Here is a 26,095-nt window from a genome sequence, read left to right as displayed (position 1 = left end):
TGGGTTCCTGCCTCGCGCGTTCCGTCACTCCTCGCTCTTCGCTTCCATCGTTCGTCTTAATAATAAATGTTTGGAATAAAAATTCTAATGTCAACTTAAGCTCTTAAATTAGGACAAGGAGATGAAATGTAACAAGTTCTAGTTTCAAGTGGAAAACTGGAGATTTGGGGTATGAAATAGGGAAATTTACTATTTACAAGATTTTTGGTGGTAATTACGCCAAAAAAATAAAAATAAAAATTATAATAATTTTTTAAAATTATGATGTATTTTAGATAATGTTTACACAATTTTTAACAACATACATCAGTTTTTTTCCTGCCAAAACAAACCATTGATACAAAGTATTCTAGAAATGAGATGGTGCGGGAAGGATTTAAGCCTCTACATGTCTAGCAATTAACAATTTGTGATATTATGAATATATTTGACACATTTTATATTGATAAATCTAATGTTTCCAACAATCTCCCTCCCTGTATATACAGATACTGTTCCAAAATCCTGGTGCATTGCCTTGCATCACAATATTGTGTGTTTTTAGTCACTTTTTGTTAGTTTTTTTAGATACTTTTTGTATAGCAGCATGTAAAATACATTAGAACATATAATATGTAAACTGATACGAATGTCAAAAGAGGCAATGGAACAGCACATCATACCCAAGAAAAATATTTGTAACTAACAGGGGCCAAGTGTGCGGTCAATGCCATAACAATTTACAGGTAGGATATATGGAACCAAATGTGATGTCAGGGCTCCTAACATCTAATTGTAGGGTCACATACAGTCAATGACAAAATAACCCAGTGCAAGTTACAGGTAAAATATAAAAGACAGTGCTTAATCCAAAAAAAAGAATAAAAATCCCAACGTGTTTCACTCGGATGGTGCCAGGATCATCAGGGGACTAACTGGGAACAAAAAAGATGACAATATAAATTTTAATATCAGAGGATGGCCAAAAATACCCAAAGAGACAGGTAATAAGGACCATGAAGAAAAATGGTAACCATAACCAGGCTCTTAACAGTACCATTTCCTACGGCCCTGAGCCATGGAGATTGGAGGAAAAGGTTGGTCAGGAGGAGGGCCCCGGTGACGTAATATGGGTTTTCAAATGGTGTCGGTGTCATGTTGCTAAGATACTTTTTTGAGTCTTGTCCTCTGGGGAGACATGGCTTGGGATTTGATTGGAGTGATAAGTTTGTATAGAAAATTGCAGAATATGGAGGATCTATATAAATAATAAGTAATAAATAAGTACCCCGCTTTCCCATCCCAAGACCTTCTGGTCCAGACATTACAACAATATTAACACGAAGCACTGCACAAAAAACATCTATGGCCAATGGCTCTCTACTAAGTTCACTGAGGCTCTGTATTCTGGTAGGACCGCCCCCGAGGAGTTACAGTAGATATTTATAATTTTGTCCGATAAAATTTGTTTAAATGAAACACCTCCCCTCTTCTTCCTAAGACCTTCTGGGCCAAATAATACAACATCAGCAATTTTGAATGAGTAAATTGAGTAAATTGGTCACATCTATGCCCAGTAATACCCTACTACCCTCACAGATCTCTGACTCTGCACTTTCCAAAGACGGCCCACAAGGAGTCCTATTATTTCATAGAAGTCATTTAAATGCAAACAACACACTTCCCTAGTATAATATTGTTTTCTTTATACACTATGTATCAGACACAGTAACTATGTAGCATTCTTGTGCATTCTCAGTTACATATAAATAACTTCTGGAATTCCTTGGATCATAATATCTTCTTCTTGGTAAGAGTCCAGGACAAATGCAACAAAAATAAAGATTTTGAAAGTGAATACAGGTTCCACCAAGGTGAATGTTGGCAATGTACCTGGTCTTTAATATTCATACCCCCTCCACATCTGACACCTGCAAAGTATCTGGGGGTTTTGAAGTGACACCAATCTGGTCATTTCGGGAGTAACGTCTCCACTTCAGAGCAGTTGGGTTGGATTTGCAATGTAGAGCAGGAACCTTTGCCCACTAGATGCAGGATGTGGTGTATCCTGTTCAAAGACTCACATAGCTGCCATGTTGTTTTTGGCTTCTTCCCCCCGATGCTCGCTGAGAGTCCGTCCAGCTTCATCTGAGCCCCCCGGATAAAATTACTTCTCTTATTTTTGTTTAAGCTCCAAAATAAAAAAACATCCAACAGAAGATTAAAAATAAACCTAAAACTGCTCAATAAATCCAGGAATGGATTTTATTTATAGTCTATAGTGGAGAAGACTCATCCCAGGGAACATGGAGACAAAGTATTGGGAAATACTCGATCTCGAAGTGTATGTTCACACGGGCGGATTACCTGCATAATTTCCGTAGCGTAATTGCTGCAGAAAATCCACAGCTGATTTTGCTACCATTGACTTAAATGGGTCAGTAGTAAATACGCAATAGAGTCAGATTTGCAGATTTTCCTTCAGACCCATTGAAGTCAATGGTAGCAAAATCCGCTGTGCATTTTCCGCATCAAATACGCTGCGGAAATTCTGCAGGTAATCCGCCCGTGTGAACATACCCTTAAAATACTTTTAAAAGCCCTTCAAGAGATTGAAACATTATAAGAAAAGTTAAAGGGGTATTATGGTCTATAGGTCATGCCACGCCCCCTCGTGACGTCATGCCATGCCCCCTCCATTCATGTCTATGACGGCCATGACGCCCCCTCCCATAGACATGAATGGAGAGGGTATGGAGATTGAAGCAGCACCCGTCACAGAATGCCAACAGCTGCACGGAGATCACGGGGTTCCAGCGTCAGGATCCCCCGGAATCGCACAAAGAGACGGAAGAAGATGTAAAGAAGCAGGATTTCTTTCTTATGCCCATATCATGCACACGCATCCTCACTAGTCCTACAGCGCTATCTGTTTTATTCCAGCACAGCGGCATCCATGCATTTCATTATAGTAACTGGGTCATGTGATCTCCAGCTGATCCACAGAAAATTACAGTATTTCCTTGTGTCAAAGGAAGTAATCAGTCTTGAGTCAGCTTATTTCCTGTTAACTACATAATGACATTATGACCTGTCAGATCCTTCCCCTCCAAGCTCTATCTGTATACTGCTCCTATCTCTATGGGATCAGGATATATAATAGTTATACACCTCCCCTCCAGCTCTATCTGTATACTGCTTCTGCTATCTCTATGGGATCAGGATATATAGTAGTTATACCCCTACCCACCAGCTCTATCTGTATACTGCTGCTATCTCTATGGGATCAGGATAGTTAGTAGTTATACTCCACACATCCAGCTCTATCTATATACTGCTGCTGCTATCTCTATGGGATCAGGATAATTAGTAGTTATACTCCACACCTCCAGCTCTATCACTGTGGGATCAGGATGTACAGTAGTTATATACCTCTCCTTCAGCTCTATCTATATGGGATCAGGATATACAGTAGTCATACACCTCCCCTCCAGCTCTATCTGTATACTGCTGCTGCTATCTCTATGGGATCAGGATATTTAGTAGTTATACACCTCTCCTTTAGCTCTATCTGTATACTGCTGCTATCTATATGGGATCAGGATATACAGTAGTTATACACCTCCCCTCCAGCTCTATTTGTATACTGCTGCTGCTATCTCTATGGGATCAGGATTGATAGTAACTATACACCTCCCCTGAGGCTGTGTTTACACATTGCGATTTTGCTGCATTTTTTTTGTCCTGAAATGTTACAAAATGACAATAAGAACAAAATGTGACCATCTTCCCAAGACTTTAAATCTTCAAAACACCTGAGATGGGATTATAGTTCAAATCAATTTCTAGATGCTTCTTTATAAAAATAAAATACTATTCTTCAAATTAAGGGTAAATATATTTCCCCTTATGATGATGATGAAGATGATGATGATGATTATTATTTTTATTATTATTATTATTATTATTATTATTATTATTATGTTCTTGACCATTGTAGTATTGCAGTATTGTAGTATTGCAGTATTGCAGTATTGCAGTATTGCAGCATTATAGCATTGCAGTATTGTAGTATTGCAGTATTGTAGCATTGCAGCATTGCAGTATTGTAGTATTGCAGTATTGTAGTATTGCAGTATTGTAGTATTGCAGTATTGTAGTATTGCAGTATTGTAGTATTGTAGTATTGCAGTATTGCAGCATTATAGCATTGCAGTATTGTAGTATTGTAGTATTGCAGTATTGTAGCATTGCAGCATTGCAGTATTGTAGTATTGCAGTATTGCAGTATTGTAGTATTGTAGCATTGTAGTATTGTAGTATTGCAGTATTGTAGTATTGCAGTATTTCAGTATTGTAGCATTGTAGCATTGCAGCATTGTAGCATTGCAGTATTGTAGCATTGCAGTATTGTAGTATTGTAGTATTGCAGTATTGTAGTATTGCAGTATTGTAGTATTGTAGCATTGCAACATTGTAGTATTGCAGTATTGTAGCATTGCAGTATTGCAGTATTGTAGTATTGTAGTATTGCAGTATTGTAGTATTGTAGCATTGTAGCATTGCAGCATTGTAGTATTGCAGTATTGTAGCATTGCAGTATTGTAGTATTGCAGTATTGTAGTATTGCAGTATTGTAGTATTGTAACATTGTAGCATTGCAGTATTGTAGTATTGCAGTATTGTAGTATTGCAGTATTGTAGTATTGCAGTATTGTAGTATTGCAGTATTGCAGTATTGTAGTATTGCAGTATTTCAGTATTGTAGCATTGCAGCATTGTAGTATTGCAGTATTGTAGCATTGCAGTATTGTAGTATTGCAGTATTGTAGTATTGCAGTATTGCAGTATTGCAGTATTGTAGTATTGTAGTATTGCAGTATTGTAGTATTGTAGTATTGTAGCATTGTAGTATTGTAGCATTGCAGTATTGTAGTATTGCAGTATTGTAGCATTGTAGTATTGTAGTATTGTAGTATTGCAGCATTGCAGTATTGCAGTATTGTAGTATTGTAGTATTGCAGTATTGTAGTATTGCAGCATTGCAGCATTGTAGTATTGCAGTATTGCAGTATTGTAGTATTGCAGTATTGTAGTATTGCAGTATTGTAGTATTGCAGCATTGCAGTATTGTAGTATTGCAGTATTGTATATTGCAGCATTGCAGTATTGCAGTATTGTAGTATTGCAGTATTGTAGTATTGCAGTATTGTAGTATTGCAGTATTGTAGTATTGCAGTATTGTAGTATTGTAGTATTGCAGTATTGCAGTATTGTAGTATTGCAGTATTGCAGTATTGTAGTATTGCAGCATTGCAGTATTGTAGTATTGCAGTACTGTAGTATTGTAGTATTGTAGTATTGTAGTATTGCAGCATTGCAGTATTGCAGTATTGTAGTATTGTAGTATTGCAGTATTGTAGTATTGCAGCATTGCAGCATTGCAGCATTGTAGTATTGCAGTATTGCAGTATTGTAGTATTGCAGTATTGTAGTATTGCAGTATTGTAGTATTGCAGCATTGCAGTATTGTAGTATTGCAGTATTGTATATTGCAGCATTGCAGTATTGCAGTATTGTAGTATTGCAGTATTGTAGTATTGCAGTATTGTAGTATTGCAGTATTGTAGTATTGTAGTATTGCAGTATTGCAGTATTGTAGTATTGCAGTATTGCAGTATTGTAGTATTGCAGCATTGCAGTATTGTAGTATTGCAGTACTGTAGTATTGCAGTATTGTAGTATTGCAGCATTGCAGTATTGCAGTATTGTAGTATTTTAGTATTGCAGTATTGCAGTATTGTAGTATTGTAGTATTGTAGTATTGCAGTATTGCAGTATTGTAGTATTGCAGTATTGCAGTATTGTAGTATTGTAGTATTGCAGTATTGTAGTATTGTAGTATTGTAGTATTGCAGTATTGTAGTATTGCAGCATTGCAGTATTGTAGTATTGCAGTATTGTAGTATTGCAGCATTGCAGTATTGCAGTATTGTAGTATTGCAGCATTGCAGTATTGCAGTATTGTAGTATTGTAGTATTGCAGTATTGTAGTATTGTAGTATTGCAGTATTGCAGTATTGTAGTATTGCAGTATTGCAGTATTGTAGTATTGCAGCATTGCAGTATTGTAGTATTGCAGTACTGTAGTATTGTAGTATTGCAGCATTGCAGTATTGCAGTATTGTAGTATTGTAGTATTGCAGTATTGTAGTATTGCAGCATTGCAGCATTGCAGCATTGTAGTATTGCAGTATTGCAGTATTGTAGTATTGCAGTATTGTAGTATTGCAGTATTGTAGTATTGCAGCATTGCAGTATTGTAGTATTGCAGTATTGTATATTGCAGCATTGCAGTATTGTAGTATTGCAGTATTGTAGTATTGCAGTATTGTAGTATTGCAGTATTGTAGTATTGTAGTATTGCAGTATTGCAGTATTGTAGTATTGCAGTATTGTAGTATTGCAGCATTGCAGTATTGTAGTATTGCAGTACTGTAGTATTGCAGTATTGTAGTATTGCAGCATTGCAGTATTGCAGTATTGTAGTATTTTAGTATTGCAGTATTGCAGTATTGTAGTATTGCAGTATTGTAGTATTGTAGTATTGCAGTATTGTAGTATTGCAGTATTGCAGTATTGTAGTATTGCAGTATTGTAGTATTGTAGTATTGCAGTATTGTAGCATTGTAGTATTGTAGTATTGCAGCATTGCAGTATTGCAGTATTGTAGTATTGCAGCATTGCAGCATTGTAGTATTGTAGTATTGTAGTATTGCAGTATTGTAGTATTGCAGCATTGCAGTATTGTAGTATCGCAGTATTGTAGTATTGCAGCATTGCAGTATTGCAGTATTGTAGTATTGCAGCATTGCAGTATTGCAGTATTGTAGTATTGTAGTATTGCAGTATTGTAGTATTGTAGTATTGCAGTATTGTAGTATTGTAGTATTGCAGTATTGTAGTATTGTAGTATTGCAGTATTGCAGTATTGTAGTATTGCAGTATTGTAGTATTGCAGTATTATAGTATTGTAGTATTGTAGTATTGCAGTATTGCAGTATTGTAGTATTGTAGTATTGTAGTATTGTAGTATTGCAGTATTGCAGTATTGCAGTATTGTAGTATTGCAGTATTGTAGTATTGCAGTATTGCAGTATTGTAGTATTGCAGTATTGCAGTATTGTAGTATTGTAGTATTGTAGTATTGCAGCATTGCAGTATTGTAGTATTGTAGTATTGTAGTATTGTAGTATTGTAGTATTGCAGTATTGCAGTATTGTAGTATTGTAGTATTGTAGTATTGCAGTATTGCAGTATTGTAGTATTGTAGTATTGTAGTATTGTAGTATTGCAGTATTGCAGTATTGTAGTATTGTAGTATTGCAGTATTGTAGTATTGCAGTATTGCAGTATTGTAGTATTATAGTATTGTCTGATCAGTGCGTCCATAGTGCTCGTCCTCTCTATTCTACATTATTCGAGAAGGTTTTATACTTGAGGAGGTTTCATAACGAATGATTATTTTCCCCCTAATATTTTACATTAGGATTTCCCCCGATCCCCCCGCTGGATTTACGTTCTTGGTCACATCCAGACGGGAGATTTTGCCTCTTTGATGGAGTTTGAGAAGTTTTGTTCTGTAGAAATCTTTGTTAACCCCCCGGAGCGCGGTCTGGGATTAGCGCCGACTACTTGAGATGGTAGATTTTACTGAAATGTGCATTGTGGGTCCTCATGTAGTTTCCTCATAGGGGAGGAGGGGACACAGGGCCAAATATGAGGAGGGGACACAGGGCCAAATATGAGGAGGGGACACAGGGCCAAACATGAGGAGGGGACACAGGGCCAAATATGAGGAGGGGACACAGGGCCAAACATGAGGAGGGGACAAAGGGCCAAACATGAGGAGGGGACACAGGGCCAAATATGAGGAGGGGACACAGGGCCAAACATGAGGAGGGGACACAGGGCCAAACATGAGGAGGGGACACAGGGCCAAACATGAGGAGGGGACACAAGGCCAAATATGAGGAGGGGACACAAGGCCAAATATGAGGAGGGGACACAGGGCCAAACATGAGGAGGGGACAAAGGGCCAAACATGAGGAGGGGACACAGGGCCAAACATGAGGAGGGGACAAAGGCCAAACATGAGGATGGGACACAGGGCCAAACATGAGGATGGGACACAGGGCCAAACATGAGGAGGGGACACAGGGCCAAACATGAGGAGGGGACACAGGGCCAAATATGAGGAGGGGACACAAGGCCAAATATGAGGAGGGGACACAGGGCCAAATATGAGGAGGGGACACAGGGCCAAATATGAGGAGGGGACACAGGGCCAAACATGAGGAGGGGACACAGGGCCAAATATGAGGAGGGGAAACAGGGCCAAATATGAGGAGGGGACACAGGGCCAAATATGAGGAGGGGACACAGGGCCAAATATGAGGAGGGGACACAGGGCCAAATATGAGGAGGGGAAACAGGGCCAAACATGAGGATGGGACACAAGGCCAAACATGAGGAGGGGACACAGGGCCAAATATGAGGAGGGGACACAGGGCCAAACATGAGGAGGGGACACAGGGCCAAACATGAGGATGGGACACAAGGCCAAATATGAGGAGGGGACACAGGGCCAAATATGAGGAGGGGACACAGGGCCAAATATGAGGAGGGGACACAGGGCCAAACATGAGGAGGGGAAAAAGGGACAAACATGAGGATGGGACACAGGGCCAAACATGAGGATGGGACACAAGGCCAAATATGAGGAGGGAACACAGGGCCAAACATGAGGAGGGGACACAGGGCCAAACATGAGGAGGGGAAAAAGGGACAAATATGAGGAGGGGACAGAGGGCCAAACAAGAGGAGGGGACACAGGGCCAAACATGAGGAGGGGACAAAGGCCAAACATGAGGATGGGACACAGGGCCAAACATGAGGATGGGACACAGGGCCAAACATGAGGAGGGGACACAGGGCCAAACATGAGGAGGGGACACAGGGCCAAATATGAGGAGGGGACACAAGGCCAAATATGAGGAGGGGACACAGGGCCAAATATGAGGAGGGGACACAGGGCCAAATATGAGGAGGGGACACAGGGCCAAACATGAGGAGGGGACACAGGGCCAAACATGAGGATGGGACACAAGGCCAAATATGAGGAGGGGACACAGGGCCAAACATGAGGAGGGGACACAGGGCCAAACATGAGGAGGGGACACAGGGCCAAATATGAGGAGGGGACACAGGGCCAAACATGAGGAGGGGACAAAGGGCCAAACATGAGGAGGGGACACAGGGCCAAATATGAGGAGGGGACACAGGGCCAAACATGAGGAGGGGACACAGGGCCAAACATGAGGAGGGGACACAGGGCCAAACATGAGGAGGGGACACAAGGCCAAATATGAGGAGGGGACACAAGGCCAAATATGAGGAGGGGACACAGGGCCAAACATGAGGAGGGGACAAAGGGCCAAACATGAGGAGGGGACACAGGGCCAAACATGAGGAGGGGACAAAGGCCAAACATGAGGATGGGACACAGGGCCAAACATGAGGATGGGACACAGGGCCAAACATGAGGAGGGGACACAGGGCCAAACATGAGGAGGGGAAAAAGGGACAAACATGAGGATGGGACACAGGGCCAAACATGAGGATGGGACACAAGGCCAAATATGAGGAGGGAACACAGGGCCAAATATGAGGAGGGGGAAAAAGGGCCAAACATGAGGAGGGGACACAGGGCCAAACATGAGGAGGGGAAAAAGGGACAAATATGAGGAGGGGACAGAGGGCCAAACAAGAGGAGGGGACACAGGGCCAAACATGAGGAGGGGACAAAGGCCAAACATGAGGATGGGACACAGGGCCAAACATGAGGATGGGACACAGGGCCAAACATGAGGAGGGGACACAGGGCCAAACATGAGGAGGGGACACAGGGCCAAATATGAGGAGGGGACACAAGGCCAAATATGAGGAGGGGACACAGGGCCAAATATGAGGAGGGGACACAGGGCCAAAAAATGAGGAGGGGACACAGGGCCAAACATGAGGAGGGGACACAGGGCCAAATATGAGGAGGGGACACAGGGCCAAATATGAGGAGGGGACACAGGGCCAAATATGAGGAGGGGACACAGGGCCAAATATGAGGAGGGGACACAGGGCCAAATATGAGGAGGGGAAACAGGGCCAAACATGAGGATGGGACACAAGGCCAAACATGAGGAGGGGACACAGGGCCAAATATGAGGAGGGGACACAGGGCCAAACATGAGGAGGGGACACAGGGCCAAACATGAGGATGGGACACAAGGCCAAATATGAGGAGGGGACACAGGGCCAAATATGAGGAGGGGACACAGGGCCAAATATGAGGAGGGGACACAGGGCCAAACATGAGGAGGGGAAAAAGGGCCAAACATGAGGATTGGACACAGGGCCAAACATGAGGATGGGACAAAGGCCAAATATGAGGAGGGAACACAGGGCCAAATATGAGGAGGGGGGAAAAGGGCCAAACATGAGGAGGGGAAAAAGGGACAAACATGAGGATGGGACAGAGGGCCAAACAAGAGGAGGGGACACAGGGCCAAACATGAGGAGGGGACACAGGACCAAACATGAGGAGGGGAAAAAGGGACAAACATGAGGATGGGACACAGGGCCAAACAAGAGGAGGGGACACAGGGCCAAACATGAGGAGGGGACACAGGGCCAAATATGAGGAGGGGACACAGGGCCAAACATGAGGAGGGGGCACAGGGCCAAATATGAGGAGGGGACACAGGGCCAAATATGAGGAGGGGAAAAAAGGGACAAACATGAGGAGGGGACACAGGGCCAAACATGAGGAGGGGGAAAAGGGACAAATATGAGGAGGGGACAGAGGGCCAAACAAGAGGAGGGGACACAGGGCCAAACATGAGGAGGGGACACAGGACCAAACATGAGGAGGGGAAAAAGGGACAAACATGAGGATGGGACACAGGGCCAAACAAGAGGAGGGGACACAGGGCCAAACATGAGGAGGGGAAACAGGGCCAAATATGAGGAGGGGACACAGGGCCAAACATGAGGAGGGGGCACAGGGCCAAACATATGGAGGGGAAAAAGGGACAAACATGAGGATGGGACAGAGGGCCAAACAAGAGGAGGGGACACAGGGCCAAACATGAGGAGGGGAAAAAGGGACAAACATGAGGATGGGACAGAGGGGCAAACAAGAGGAGGGGACACAGGGCCAAACATGAGGAGGGGACACAGGACCAAACATGAGGAGGGGAAAAAGGGCCAAACATGAGGAGGGGACACAGGGCCAAACAAGAGGAGGGGACACAGGGCCAAACATGAGGAGGGGACACAGGGCCAAATATGAGGAGGGGACACAGGGCCAAACATGAGGAGGGGACACAGGGCCAAATATGAGGAGGGGACACAGGACCAAACATGAGGAGGGGACACAGGTCAAAACATGAGGAGGGGACACAGGGCCAAACATGAGGAGGGGAAAAAGGGACAAACATGAGGATGGGACACAGGGCCAAACAAGAGGAGGAGACACAGGGCCAAACATGAGGGGACACAGGGGAAAATATGAGGAAAATGTAAAACATCCAAAGATCAAAGGGACAAAAGCACAAAAGATTTTTTGTTATCTTTATATATATATATATAGACGTTTACAGTATCTCCCATAAGTGCATAAGTGAGTCCACCCCATCACATTATATACATTATCTCCCATAAGTGAGTCCACCATATATATATATATATATATATATATATATATATATATATATTCAGTATAAGTGAATCCACCCCTCACATTATATATACAGTATCTTCTATAAGTAAGTCCACCCCATATATATATATATATATATATATATATATATATATATATATATGGGGTGGACTCACTTATGGTTATGGAAGAAACTGTGTATTACACCGCTCCTCTGCCGCACACATAAGAGCCTTTCTGTCTTATTGTTTTGCATTTGCGAATTCCCAAACTATGAGTTCTTGAATTCTTAAAGTTACCTTATGTAACCTATAGCTGCATATGTCCTGACCTCGGTTCCCCCCCTATATTTCCCTTTTTCTCTGCAGTCTACACGATATCTAAGATTATCCGCCAGACAGTAAACAGGGCTGCGTGTCTGGTATGGTGGGGTGTGGGGTACAGGGCAGATGTTGTTACCCTAGGGGTAGATGATATTAACCCATTGTGTTCATGATGCCAGGGTGTGGTTTAGCCTATAACCACTCGAAGGTATACCGCTGGATCCTGGGCTAGGCACGGGAACAATAAAGACGCCAACGCCAAATTACGGACAACAGTAGCTTTACTGAGGGTAGACGGATAGTAAAGTCTATACAGTTCAGCCAGGGCCCAAGGAGGTGACCAGTGATGCAGAGACCTTGCAGGCTCACTGGGACTTGTAGGACTGGGTATTTTAGTGCAGGCCACGTTGACTAGACAGACAACTTGACTTGACTGGTGACTGACAATTATTGCAGGTTTATCTTACTTGCACTTGACTGTGGCTGCAGACTGGGCTTGAGGCCTCCAATGCTCTGGACACACACACAAGGCGACTGCACTGGACCTCATCAACAAGAGAGAAGCTCCACCCAGGGCTTATATTGGGAAGACTAGCACGGAGCCCATAGGTCACCCTTGTGGTCAGCTGGTTAATGATACCTCCTGGATAACAATTACATGACATATCACATGGTACATTTTATTAAAGGTATAACACATCTTATTATACAAAAAAAATGTACAAATGGGGAAACAACTACAGGGGGCCCTGGGGACCCTGAGGGACACTGCCGGAAAGGGCAGGAAAGGTATGGGGCAACACCATCCCGTACTGGGCCACAACAAACTCCCCTTCTTAAGTACATTTGCCCTCAACGCCCAGTCCTGGAAGGCAGAGGACCGAAGTGACCACTGGGGCCAATGACAGCCCCTGAGGCATTTTTAACACAACGTCCTTTCCAGGTCTGATGACAAACAAAAATGAGGCATGGTGAATGTCCAGACATGCTCTTAAACATATGAAGGGAATTTTGACCTTGTAACTGCTCTCTTGACACACTCCGACAACAATATGCATAACAATGATATACGACTTTTCGGATTGGGAAGCCGGAGGCTATCTACCCAATGCCTTGGCTGCTGGGGTCCCTCGGTTCTACACACTTCCCCCAGAACTCAATACATTTCACACTGGACGATAACGTTACCTTGACATTTTCACCTCTGTCACTACATGTTCTGTTTAGAAAACAGGAATACCTTCTGGCCAGTAAAGTATTCTGGACACGTGGACATAAGAGAGAACATTTAGATATATTTCTACACACATTTAGAGCTAGTGGACTGGGACTTCAATTAAGGCTGCAGTCCTAACTTATTTATTTACATGTATGAACTTTTTTAAGATATATGAATGGACTATGTGTTGTACGTAACTTTATTTTATTAGCTAATCTTTGTACCTTGCAGGGAGTTGTCCTTGGGTTGACCGTTGGAACCTGCGCAATACCACTTCTGGAGAGTTTGGAACCCCAGTGTCTTCTGGAGCTCTTGGCACAGCTGGAACTGTGACTGGGTCTTCCTCAGCGAATTCGAGAGTTGGTACAGGACTGGCAGGACTCAGAGTTGCGGACTGTTGTGCAGGAGAGACTGGTGACAGAGTTGGCGCTCTGGAAACTGGTGTATAAACTGGAGCCAATGGTGACAGGGCTGGAGGTGGAGTAATGTTGGTGGAACCTACCCCGGGGCTGGTGAGACACATAAGACTGCATGCTGACTGGGAAAAAACATAGGGAAGTCCATAGATGGTTGGATTCCCTCACCTGGAACGTACTCTCTTGCAGGTCTGACAGCTGGAGGAGGTGGTGCTGGGAGCACGGGTAGGTCTTCTTTCAGACACAAGTTAATCCGGTCATGGTGAACAACTTGTGGCTCATACCCCAGCTTCTGTACTTCGTACACGTCAGAGGTTGGATAGGGATAGGGTATGGCCGTCACCGTGTACGGTTCTGTTTCCCAGATGGAATCATATTTATGGGTTCTTGGAAACTTCTGCAGCCACAATTTGTTGCCCAATTGAAGCAGTTTGGCAGATCCATGATGGTTGTGGTCCTGTTGCTGTCTTTGCTGAGCCTCACCCATCTTTTTGCTGACAATTTTTTTGCTGGTGGTCCGAGACCCATTCCAGGGAGGCTTGCGTAGAGTTGTTGAATGGAACTAGAAGCCCAAATGTTCGGTCTTTAGGCAGCTACCCATATCGCCCCATCATCAGGTAGAAAGGGGTATATCCCATAGAACAATGGACTCTGTTATTGTAAATTTCCAATAATTCAGGTAGTAGTCGGGGCCACTCTTCATGTCTGGAGACAGAGGCTGCTCTGGATAAAGTGGATAAAGACTTGATTAATGCGCTCACAGAGCCCCCATCCTCTGGGGGTGATAAGTAGAGATGTCGTGAATTGTTCGCCGGTGAACAGTTCCCGGCGAACTTAGCATGTTCGTGTTCGCATCGCCGGGCGAACATATGTGAAGTTCGATTCGCCGCCTATACTTTAACATTGCGGTAAACTTTGACCCTGTGAATCAGAGTCAGCAGACACATTACAGCCAATCAGCAGCAGTCCCTCCCTTCCAGACCCTCCTACCTCCTGCATGGACGCCATTTTACCTTCATTCAGCATGCTGCAGGCTTAGGAAGTGGAGGGTCAGAGAAGCTGCTCCTGCTGTAATAGGGAAAGTGATAGCTAGGTTGCTGCTAGGTGGTGTATTCAGGGTCCACTTTACTCCTAAAGCACTAGTCTAACATCTGCTTTAAGGACAGCACCCAAAAAAGCCCTTTTTAGGGCTAAAATATCAGTCCGTGTGTCTTGCAACAGCTGGAGGCACTCTGGTTGGGAGGGGACCGCTGGTTAAAAGGGGTACTCCAGTGTAAAACTTAATTTCCTTCAAGTAACTAACTACAGTATTAAAAGGGCTATAAGTTCAGTCCGTGTGTCTTGCAACTGCTGGAGGCACCCTGATTTGGGACCTCTGCTTAAAAGGGGAACTCAGCTGGCAACCTTTTTTGCTCATTGTCACACTAGTACAAATCACATTTGGTGTGACAGTTGTTCAAATAAAAATAAAAAAATACCTTTTTTGGCTCTGAAATAAAACCAGTGCTGCCTAAAGGGGGGATCTAAATATGTGCTGCCTAAAGGGGGCTCTATGTGCTGCCTAAAGGGGGTTCTAACTATGTGCTGCCTAATATGGGGGAATCTATGTGCTGCCTAAAGGGGGGCTCTATGTGCTGCCTAAAGGGAGGCTCTAACTATGTGCTGTCTAACATGGGGGAATCTATGTGCTGTCTAAAGGGGGGGATCTAACTATGTGCTGCCTAAAGGGGGCTCTATGTGCTGCCTAAAGGGAGGCTCTGCCTATGTGCTACCTAAAGGGAGGCTCTACCTATCTGCTGCCTAAACGGGGGCTCTAACTATGTGCTGCCTAATATGGGGGAATGTATGTGCTGCCTAAAAGGTGGATCTAAATATTTGCTGCCTAAAGGGGGCTCTATGTGCTGCCTAAAGGGAGGCTCTAACTATGTGCTGCCTAATATGGGGGAATCTATGTGCTGCCTAAAGGGGGATCTAACTATGTGATGCCTAAAGGGGGGATCTAACTAGGTGCTGCCTAATATGGGGGAATCTATGTGCTGCCTAAAGGGGGGCTCTAACTATGTGTTGCCTAATATTGGGGAATCTATGTGCTGCCTAAAGGGGGGATCTAACTATGTGCTGCCTAACACGGGGGAATCTATGTGCTGCCTAAAGGGGGATCTAACTATGTGCTGCCTAAAGGGAGAATCTATGTGCTGCCTAAAGGGGGATCTAACTATGTGCTGCCAAAAGGGGGAATCTATGTGCTGCCTAAAGGGGATCTAACTATGTGCTGCCTAACACGGGGGAATCTATGTGCTGCCTAAAGGGGGATCTAACTATTTGATGCCTAAAGGGGGGATCTAACTATGTGATGCCTAATATGGGGGAATCTATGTGCTGCCTAAAGGGGGGATCTAACTATGTGATGCCTAAAGGGGGGCTCTATGTGCTGCCTAAAGGGGGCTACAGCACGTTATTCCAAACCATTTAGGAATAATAGGTGATTTGTGCCCTTTATGGATTAAAACCAGACTCTGCATCAACTATGTAATTTTCCATGGGAGTTTTGCCATGGATCCCCCTCCGGCTCACCACAGTCCAGGTATTAGTCCCCTTGAAACCACTTTTAAATCACTATTGTGGCCAGAAAGAGTCCCTGTGAGTTTTAAAATTCGCCTGCCCATTGAAGTCAAGCCGGTTCGCGAACATTTGCGGAAGTTCACGTTCGCGAACCGAAAATTTTATGTTTGCGCCATCACTAGTGATAAGCAGTAGTCCGGAGTTTCTTACAGGCAAGGAATTGAAACAACTCTTAAAGATACAACTTTTCCAAGAGCTATGTCATGTGATTGTTACCCAGGAGGTACAAGGTGATCCTAAGAGTGACCTATGGGCTCCCTGCTGGTCTCCCCCATATAATGACCTATGGGCCCCCTGCTGGTCTCCCCCATATAATGACCTATGGGCCCCCTGCTGGTCTCCCCCATATAATGACATATGGGCCCCCTGCTAGTCTCCCCCATATAATGACCTATGGGCTCCCTGCTAGTCTCCCCCATATAATGACCTATGGGCCCCCTGCTGGTCTCCCCCATATAATGACTTATGGGCCCCCTGCTCGTCTCCCCCATATAATGACCTATGGGCCCCCTGCTGGTCTCCCCCATATAATGACCTATGGGCTCCCTGCTGGTCTCCCCCATATAATGACCTATGGGCTCCCTGCTGGTCTCCCCCATATAATCCCTGGGTGGATCTTCTCTCTCTTCTGCTGAGATCCAGTGCAGTCTTGTCTAGTGTGTGTGTCCAGAGTGTTGGAGACCTCAAAGTCCAGTCCTGCAGCCGCCATCAAGTCAAGTAAGATAAAGTCACAGCTTTCTGAGTCAAGTCAGTCCCTGTCATCTGTCAAGTCAGCGTGGTCTGCATTCAATTGTCCAGTCCTACTACAAGTCCCAGCAAGCCCTTAATGTCTCTGCGTCACTGGTCACCTCCTTGGGCCCTGGCTGAACTGTATAGACTTCACCATCTGTCTACCCTCAGTAAAGCTACCGCTGTCCGTAACTTGGTGTCGGAGTCTTTATTGCCCCCGTGCCTAGCCCAGGATCCAGTGGTATTCCTTCAGGTGGTTATAGGCTAAACCACACCCTGGCATCACAAATACACCGTGGTAATGTCATTTGCCCCTAGGGTAACAACATCTGCCCTCATCACACCCTCTACCACAACTGCAACATTTTTTGATTTTGCTTCTACATCACTGGACTAATACGGCTGCTCAATTTATTATATATATATATTCACTGCTCAAAAAAATAAAGGGAACACTAAGATAACTCATTGTAACAAGTCACTGACACTTGTGTGAAATCCCACTGTCCACTCAGGAAGAACACTGATTGACAATCAATTTCACATGGAGCAGACAACAGGTGGAAATTATAGGCAATTAGCAAGACACCCCCAGTAAAGGAGTGGTTCTGCAGATGGTGACCACAGACCACTTCTCAGTTCCTATGCTTCCTGGCTGATGTTTTGGTCACTTTTGAATGCTGGCGGTGCTTTCACTCTAGTGGTAGCATGAGACGGAGTCTACAACCCACACAAGTGGCTCAGGTAGTGCAGCTCATCCAGGATGGCACATCAATGCGAGCTGTGGCAAGAAGGTTTGCTTAGTCTGTCAACGTAGTGTCCAGAGCATGGAGGCGCCACCAGGAGACAGGCCAGTACATCAGGAGACGTGGAGGAGGCCGTAGGAGGGAAACAACCCAGCAGCAGGACCTCTACCTCCGCCTTTGTGCAAGGAGGAGCAGGAGGAGCACTGCCAGAGCCCTGCAAAATGACCTCCAGCAGGCCACAAATGTGCATGTGTTCACTCAAACGGTCAGAAACAGACTCCATGAGGGTGGTATGAGGGCCCGACGTCCACAGGCGGGGGTTGTGCTTACAGCCCAACAGCGTGCAGGATGTTTGGCATTTGCCAGAGAACACCATATCCAGACCTCCATGGATTAATACATTTGATTTCCATTGTTAATTTTTGTGTGATTTTGTTGTCAGCGCATTCAACTATGTAAAGAGGAAAGGATTTCATACAATTAGTTCATTAATTCAGATCTAGGATGTGTTAATTCGTTCAGAATGACCCCTAGTTTGTCGAATCCATCGTATGTTGAGGGATCCCTGCAATGTAAAGTATAGGAAGTTATACTCACCTGTCCCCGCCGCTCCGGACCGCGTCCTCACCGCTCCCGATGCTGTCCCAGGGGCTCCCGATGCTGTCCCGCTGCTCCGGCGTATTTTTCGGGATCCTCCGGCTTCTTCCGCATCTTCTCCGGGGTCCGGGCCTCGCTTTCTAGTGACGTTATTACGTTGGTGCGCCGGGACGGCGTGCGCAGGACGTAATAACGACACTGGAAAGCGAGGCCCGGACCCTGGAGAAGATCCGCAAGACACCGGAGGATCGCGAAGTGGACCCGGAGCAGCGGGGATAGGTAAGTGAACCTGCCAGGGATGCTTAAACTGCTATCCAACAGCAGCTTAAGCATTTTGCGCTGTCGGATAGCAGTTAATGCGATGGCCCCGACATATAAAAGCATCGTATGTCGATTTGATCATAAGTCGGGGCCATCGCATGTCGGGGGGTTACTGTATATATTATGTGTGTGTAAGGGTTGAGGCTCACTGTATGTGATGTTTGGGTGTTGTTCACATTGAGCATTAGGGTTCAGGTTCAGGACCTCTCAGATGGACTAAGTTTCAACTTTTTTGGCAAAAATTCCAATAAAAACGCCAAATCAGCTGCATGGCATTTTTTGTAAGTGAAAGACCAGATGTTAGCTGTAAATCAATGGAAAATCGCAAAAAAAAAAAAAAAAAAGCCCTTTCCTCTTGGCGATTTTCAGTTTGGCTTTTTTTTTTTTAAATCCTTTTGGCATTTTTCTAAATCGCAGCATGTTAAGACAATGGCATTTTTTTTTTACTTTGGCATTTTTGCAGGCGGTTTTTATTTTTTAAGACAAAAAAAACGCAAGACTAAAAAACAAGTGGAAACTTAGCCATACGGCTCTGGTCTCCTCAGTAAATTGTCCCTGGTAAACCCCTATCCCTCCTCCTGGCAGCAGTCTCCAGCCCCCGCTGCGCTATAAAATACGTGTAATTCCTCTACAGTCGAGCGCTGCGTTTTCCATTTAACGTTTTTATGTCTCGGCCAGAACAGAGCTTTACATGAGATGGAATTAATAGACTATAAACCAGGAGCCATTCGCTGCTCGCGACTTTTGTTCATTTATTCGTCAAGATGGCGGCGCTCTAATCTTGCTAATCAAACCGTCGGCTGTTTACGACTTGTGCAAAGACAAAGCAAACACCACAACGAACCGCAACCTCTGTGTGTAATGCCGCACATCTGGGCACTTCTGCTCCTGATTTAGGATTTACAGGCGGTGGGTAGTTTATATTTAGAGTTCTATATAATGATGGAGCAAATGGCGAATCGATGGTAAAATGCTGCGCAATGTATACATCCCATAGAATAGTGGACTACAACTCCCAGCATGCCTGGACAGCCTAGAGTTGGGGAAGTTTTGATTGCCCTTTTTAACATAATTTATTAGTGTTACTAATCACATGAAACTCCGGTCTATTAGTCTGTTTGGGGAAGGTGATCAGCAGCAGTTTCACAGCAGATTGTTTGCTCTGGATCAGCGTTCTTGAAGTGTTTAGAGTGGAAATCCAAATAGTCCATTTCTCTTTTAATGTTCCTGGCCAGTGCCGTGCAGTGTGGATTATAGTATGGCTCAGTTTGTCTTGTTGGAAGTGTATTGTTTTAGGCTTTGCTTAGTCTTGTTTCTATGGGTCCTAGAGCCTTCTTTGGTTTCCATAGGGATATTTGCAGGGACAGTCGGGTTAGTTTGTCTGGTGTTCGATTAGAGGTCCTGATGTTGTACATGTTCCTGTTTTTGTTGTCTTCTTCTTCTCTAGTGTTAGAGACGCATCTATTGTAACTTGCTATGCAACTTTCTCACAGCTGATCCTTTGCCCTGGATCAGCTATCTTGGCTGCCAACTGTGGATTTGCCAATAGTGGAGTTCTTTTGGCCAACCTGTCTTTAAAAATCCCTGGCTTGCTCAGTTCAGTGCGGATTATAGTGCAGGCTCTGTTTGTTTGTACCCAGTATTTCTTGTATCTCTGTTCTTGTTTTATTCCTAGTTCTTCCGTTTGTTCTTGGTTCTTTGTGTCATCTGGGTATTTGTATCTGTAAGTAGCTGCAGTTTTTGTTGGGAGTTTATTGTTTTAGGTTTTGCATAGTCTTGTTTCTCTGAGTCCTATTTTTTCTGGGATAGTTAGTCCAGGGTTTCCATAGGATATATTTGCAGGGACAATAAGATACATTTTGTCTGGTGTTTGATTAGAATCCACTGGAAGATCTAGGAAAAGATGAGGGAAAGATATTTAGGTCCTGTTGTTCTACATGTTCATGTTTTTGTTGTTTTTTTTTTTTGCTTCAGTCCAGAGGAACAGACAGGGAATGAATACAGCAGGTGCTGCAACCTTATTAATTGTGTAATAGACTGCTGTTAATGAGATGTTCTGCAATAGCTCTGGGCAGGAAGCTGTGAAAGGGGAACAGTCAGGATAGAAGGATTGTGATAAAGAGATGAGGGAAAGCAATGCATTCTGGATGCCCGGGCAGCCATTGTAGTACTGAGCATTTACTCAGCCAGGGAGAACAGGACTAAGACCCCCCCCAAAAATTTTTTATTTTTGGTGGTTTCAGAACTGGGGCAGAAAGGTGAGCAATGCTTTGTGCTTCTGCAGTATTATTATGTTTTTACCTGATGTCGGAGTGCCCCTTTAAAGGGGTTATCCTGCCAAAGAGCAGCACCCGCCTTCTATACGGGGCTGCGTCTCCAGTCTTGGAAAGCTCTTTGTTTCTGGGACTGGGAACGTGACATAACGCCACACCCCTCGTGACATCACACCACGCCCCCTCCATTCATGTCTATGGGAGGGGGCGTGGTGTGAAGTCACAAGGGGCGTGGCGTTACGTCACATCCCCAGCCCCGGTCGTGTGCCCCTTTATATCATTATGTAGAAATAATATTTTTACTTGAAATAATTCTTTTTCCAGATCAAGTTCGTTTCCTTACGTTTTTTTGAGGCTCGGCCGCAGTGCGGAGGCCCTGGAGTGTGCCGGGAGTCTGTATAGTTTATAACCGCAGTTATGGATTATAAAATAAAGACAAAAAAATCTCATTCTGAAAAATATGGACAGAAGTGAAACTTTTTGATGTTGGAAATTTGTCGAGAGCCAAAAGTTCAATGAGCGCGGTGGAAATTAGCAGATAAAATTAGCGTTTCCAAGATTTGGCAGAAGTCTTGGAAAAATGGAACCGAGTCCTGGAGATTCTTCAAAGCTTCTGAGGCTTCTAAAGCCAAGAACGGGGGCGACGCTGTGAGGGGTGAGGAGGCCTGTCAGACATAAGGTGCAGGGGACGTCAGCGCCCGCTACAGTATATGTGACCGCCATAAACAGCCATTTATACAGGGACCTATAGATCTACTGTGTATGTGGAATGAAACATCTAGAACAGTGTTTCCCAACCAGGGTGCCTCCAGCTGTTGCAAAACGACAACTCCCAGCATGCCTGGACAGTCGAAGGACAGTGTTTTCCCAACCAGTGTGCCTCCAGCTGTTGCAAGACTACAACTCCCAGCATGCCTGGACAGTCAAAGGACAAGTGCTTTCCCAACCAGTGTGCCTCCAGCTGTTGCAAAACTACCACTCCCAGCATGCCTGGACAGTCAAAGGCCAATGTTTCCAAACCAGGGTTCCTCCAGCTGTTGCAAAACTACAACTCCCAGCACGCCCGGACAGCCGTTGGCTGTCCGGGCATGCTGGGAGTTGTAGTTTTGCAACAGCTGGAGGCACCCTGGTTGGGAAACACTGCTCAGGAAGAATGTCATGTGCTCTGTGCAATAATACAGAATCCCTCAAAGCTGCTGGAAAAGAATCATATATTATACGACCTAGTGTAAAATATTCTTAAAAAAGAACTCCATTTTTTTTACCCGTATCTTTTACACGCACCGTCACTAGTGCTACAGTGCCATCTGTTATATTGTAGCACAGTAGCATCCATGTGTTTTATGACTGTAACTGGGTCATGTGATCACCAGTCTGGTCCACAGCGAATAATAATGTTTAAAGCGTCAGTCCTGGGTCAGCTGACTTCCTGTGAACTACAGGATGACATCATCACCTATCAGACCTCCCCTCCAGCTCTATCTGTATACTGCAACTATCTCTATGGGATCAGGATATATAGTAGTTATACATCTCCCTTCCAGCTCTATCTGTATAATGCTGCTGCTGCTATATCTATGGGATCAGGATATATAATAGTTATACACCTCCCCTCCAGCTTTATCTGTATACTCCTGCTGCTATCTTTATGGATCAGGATACATAATAGTTATACCCCTCCTCTCCAGCTCTATATGTATACTGCTGCTATCTCTATGGGATCAGGATATATAGCAGTTATACCCCTCCTCTCCAGCTCTATCTGTATACTGCTGCTATCTCTATGGGAACAGGATATATAGTAGTTATACCCCTCCTCTCCAGCTCTATATGTATATGGCTGCTATCTCTATGGGATCAGGATATATAGCAGTTATACCCCTCCTCTCCAGCTCTATCTGTATACTGCTGCTATCTCTATGGGAACAGGATATATAGTAGTTATACCCCTCCTCTCCAGCTCTATATGTATATGGCTGCTATCTCTATGGGATCAGGATATATAGCCGTTATACCCCTCCTCTCCAGGTCTATCTGTATACTGCTGCTATCTTTATGGATCAGGATATATAATAGTTATACACCTCCTCTCCAGCTCTATCTGTATACTGCCACTGCAACTGACTGTCCGGGCATGCTGGGAGTTGCAGTTTTGCAAAAGCTAGAGACATACTGTTTGGGAAACACTTATAGAGTAAAAGGATAACACTCTGTCTTCACCAAGCTCTTAAGCTCCTACTAGTGGCATCTGTATACTGCTGCTATCTCCATGGGATCAGGATATATAGCAGTTATACATCTCCCCTCCAGCTCTATCTGTATACTGCTGCTATCTTTATGGATCAGGATATATAGCAGTTATACCCCTCCTCTCCAGCTCTATCTGTATACTACTATTATCTTTATGGATCAGGATATATAATAGTTATACACCTCCTCTCCGGCTCTATCTGTATACTGCTTCTGCTATCTCTATGGGATCAGGATATATGGCAGTTATACCCCTCCCCTCCAGCTCTATCTGTATACTGCTGCTATCTCTATGGGATCAGGATATATAGCCGTTATACCCTCTCCACTCCAGCTCTATCTCTATACTGCTGCTGCAGCTGACTGTCTGGGCATGCTGGGAGTTGCAGTTTTGCAAAAGCTGGAGGCACACTGTTTGGGAAACCCTGATAGAGTAAAAGGATAATGCTCTGTCTTCACTAAGCTCTTACTAGTGGCATCGGCAGATATCCAGAATGTTATAAACGATGTTTATGCAGTAGATTTGAAGCTCTGTATCAGGAAAACGGAGCAGTGTTTCCCAAGCAGTGTGCCTCCAGCTGTTGCAAAAGTACAACTTCCAGCATGTCCGATACCTATCTGTTTATAGTGAATATCTCAGGCTAATAGTTTTCTGTTGTGGTGGCCCAGTACAGGAGTTGTACCCCTGTACCCTTGCTGCCCTGTGTGGCGGACTCTCAGTGTCCCCTGAGTCCCCCCTTATTGTATATAACTCCCATGGTTAATTATAACCTATGTTATTGATTACATTGTCTTATAATGTTATATGCCTTTAAATGTTATTAACAAGTCTTGTAACCAGGGAAGGTGTCGTGACCAGATGACTTGTGGGTGACCTATAGGACCCCTCCAAAAGTCCTCCTATATAAACCCTGGGAGGAGCTGGTCAGTTCTATTCATGCTGAGGGACAGACAAGACCTGAGAGTATCCGGTGTCCTGAGGAGACCCCAGACCTAGTCACACAGCCACCAATCCAGAGCCCCCCAGGTGAACGTCAAAGCCTGGTGAGCTACACTAGGGGTGAAGACTAGTCAGTCCTAGTCAAGTCAGTCAAGTCTGTCTAAATTCCGCATGGGTCTGCAGTATTCTATTCAAGTCCACTACAAGTCCCAGCAAGCCCTCAAGTCTCTAACTGGGCCTAACTGAGCTGTAATGACTATTCCATCTGTCTGCCTCAGTAAAACTGCCATCACACCCTCACCAAACTGTATATAGTGAATATCTTAGGACAATACTTATCTGTATATAGTGAATATCTTAGGACAATACTTATCTGTATATAGTGAATATCTTAGGACAATACTTATCTGTATATAGTGAATATCTTAGGATAATACTTATCTGTATATAGTGAATATCTTAGGATAATACTTATCTGTATATAGTGAATATCTTAGGATAATACTTATCTGTATATAGTGAATATCTTAGGATAATACTTATCTGTATATAGTGAATATCTTAGGATAATACTTATCTGTATATAGTGAATATCTTAGGCCAATACTTATCTGTATATAGTGAATATCTTAGGATAATACTTATCTGTATATAGTGAATATCTTAGGATAATACTTATCTGTATATAGTGAATATCTTAGGATGATACTTATCTGTATATAGTGAATATCTTAGGATAATACTTATCTGTATATAGTGAATATCTTAGGATAATACTTATCTGTATATAGTGACTATCTTAGGACAATACTTATCTGCATATAGTGAATATCTTAGGATAATAATTATCTGTATATAGTGAATATCTTAGGACAATACTTATCTGTATATAGTGAATATCTTAGGATAATACTTATCTGTATATAGTGAATATCTTAGGACAATACTTATCTGTATATAGTGAATATCTTAGGATAATACTTATCTGTATATAGTGAATATCTTAGGATAATAATTATCTGTATATAGTGAATATCTTAGGACAATACTTATCTGTATATAGTGAATATCTTAGGACAATACTTATCTGTATATAGTGAATATCTTAGGATAATACTTATCTGTATATAGTGAATATCTTAGGATAATACTTATCTGTATATAGTGAATATCTTAGGACAATACTTATCTGTATATAGTGAATATCTTAGGATAATACTTATCTGTATATAGTGAATATCTTAGGATAATACTTATCTGTATATAGTGAATATCTTAGGATAATAATTATCTGTATATAGTGAATATCTTAGGACAATACTTATCTGTATATAGTGAATATCTTAGGATAATACTTATCTGTATATAGTGAATATCTTAGGACAATACTTATCTGTATATAGTGAATATCTTAGGATAATACTTATCTGTATATAGTGAATGTCTTAGGATAATACTTATCTGTATATAGTGAATATCTTAGGATAATACTTATCTGTATATAGTGAATATCTTAGGACAATACCTATCTGTATATAGTGAATATCTTAGGACAATACTTATCTGTATATAGTGAATATCTTAGGATAATACTTATCTGTATATAGTGAATATCTTAGGATAATACTTATCTGTATATAGTGAATATCTTAGGACAATACTTATCTGTATATAGTGAATATCTTAGGATAATACTTATCTGTATATAGTGAATATCTTAGGATAATACTTATCTGTATATAGTGAATATCTTAGGATAATACTTATCTGTATATAGTGAATATCTTAGGATAATACTTATCTGTATATAGTGAATATCTTAGGATGATACTTATCTGTATATAGTGAATATCTTAGTATGATACTTATCTGTAAATAGTAGTGATTCCCAAACTGGGTGCCTC

The sequence above is a fragment of the Hyla sarda genome, chromosome 7 (assembly GCF_029499605.1).
Source record: "Hyla sarda isolate aHylSar1 chromosome 7, aHylSar1.hap1, whole genome shotgun sequence".
Taxonomy (NCBI): Eukaryota; Metazoa; Chordata; class Amphibia; order Anura; family Hylidae; genus Hyla; species Hyla sarda.
The sequence above is the reverse complement of the archived record's forward strand: the minus strand, read 5'-3'. Positions refer to the sequence as shown.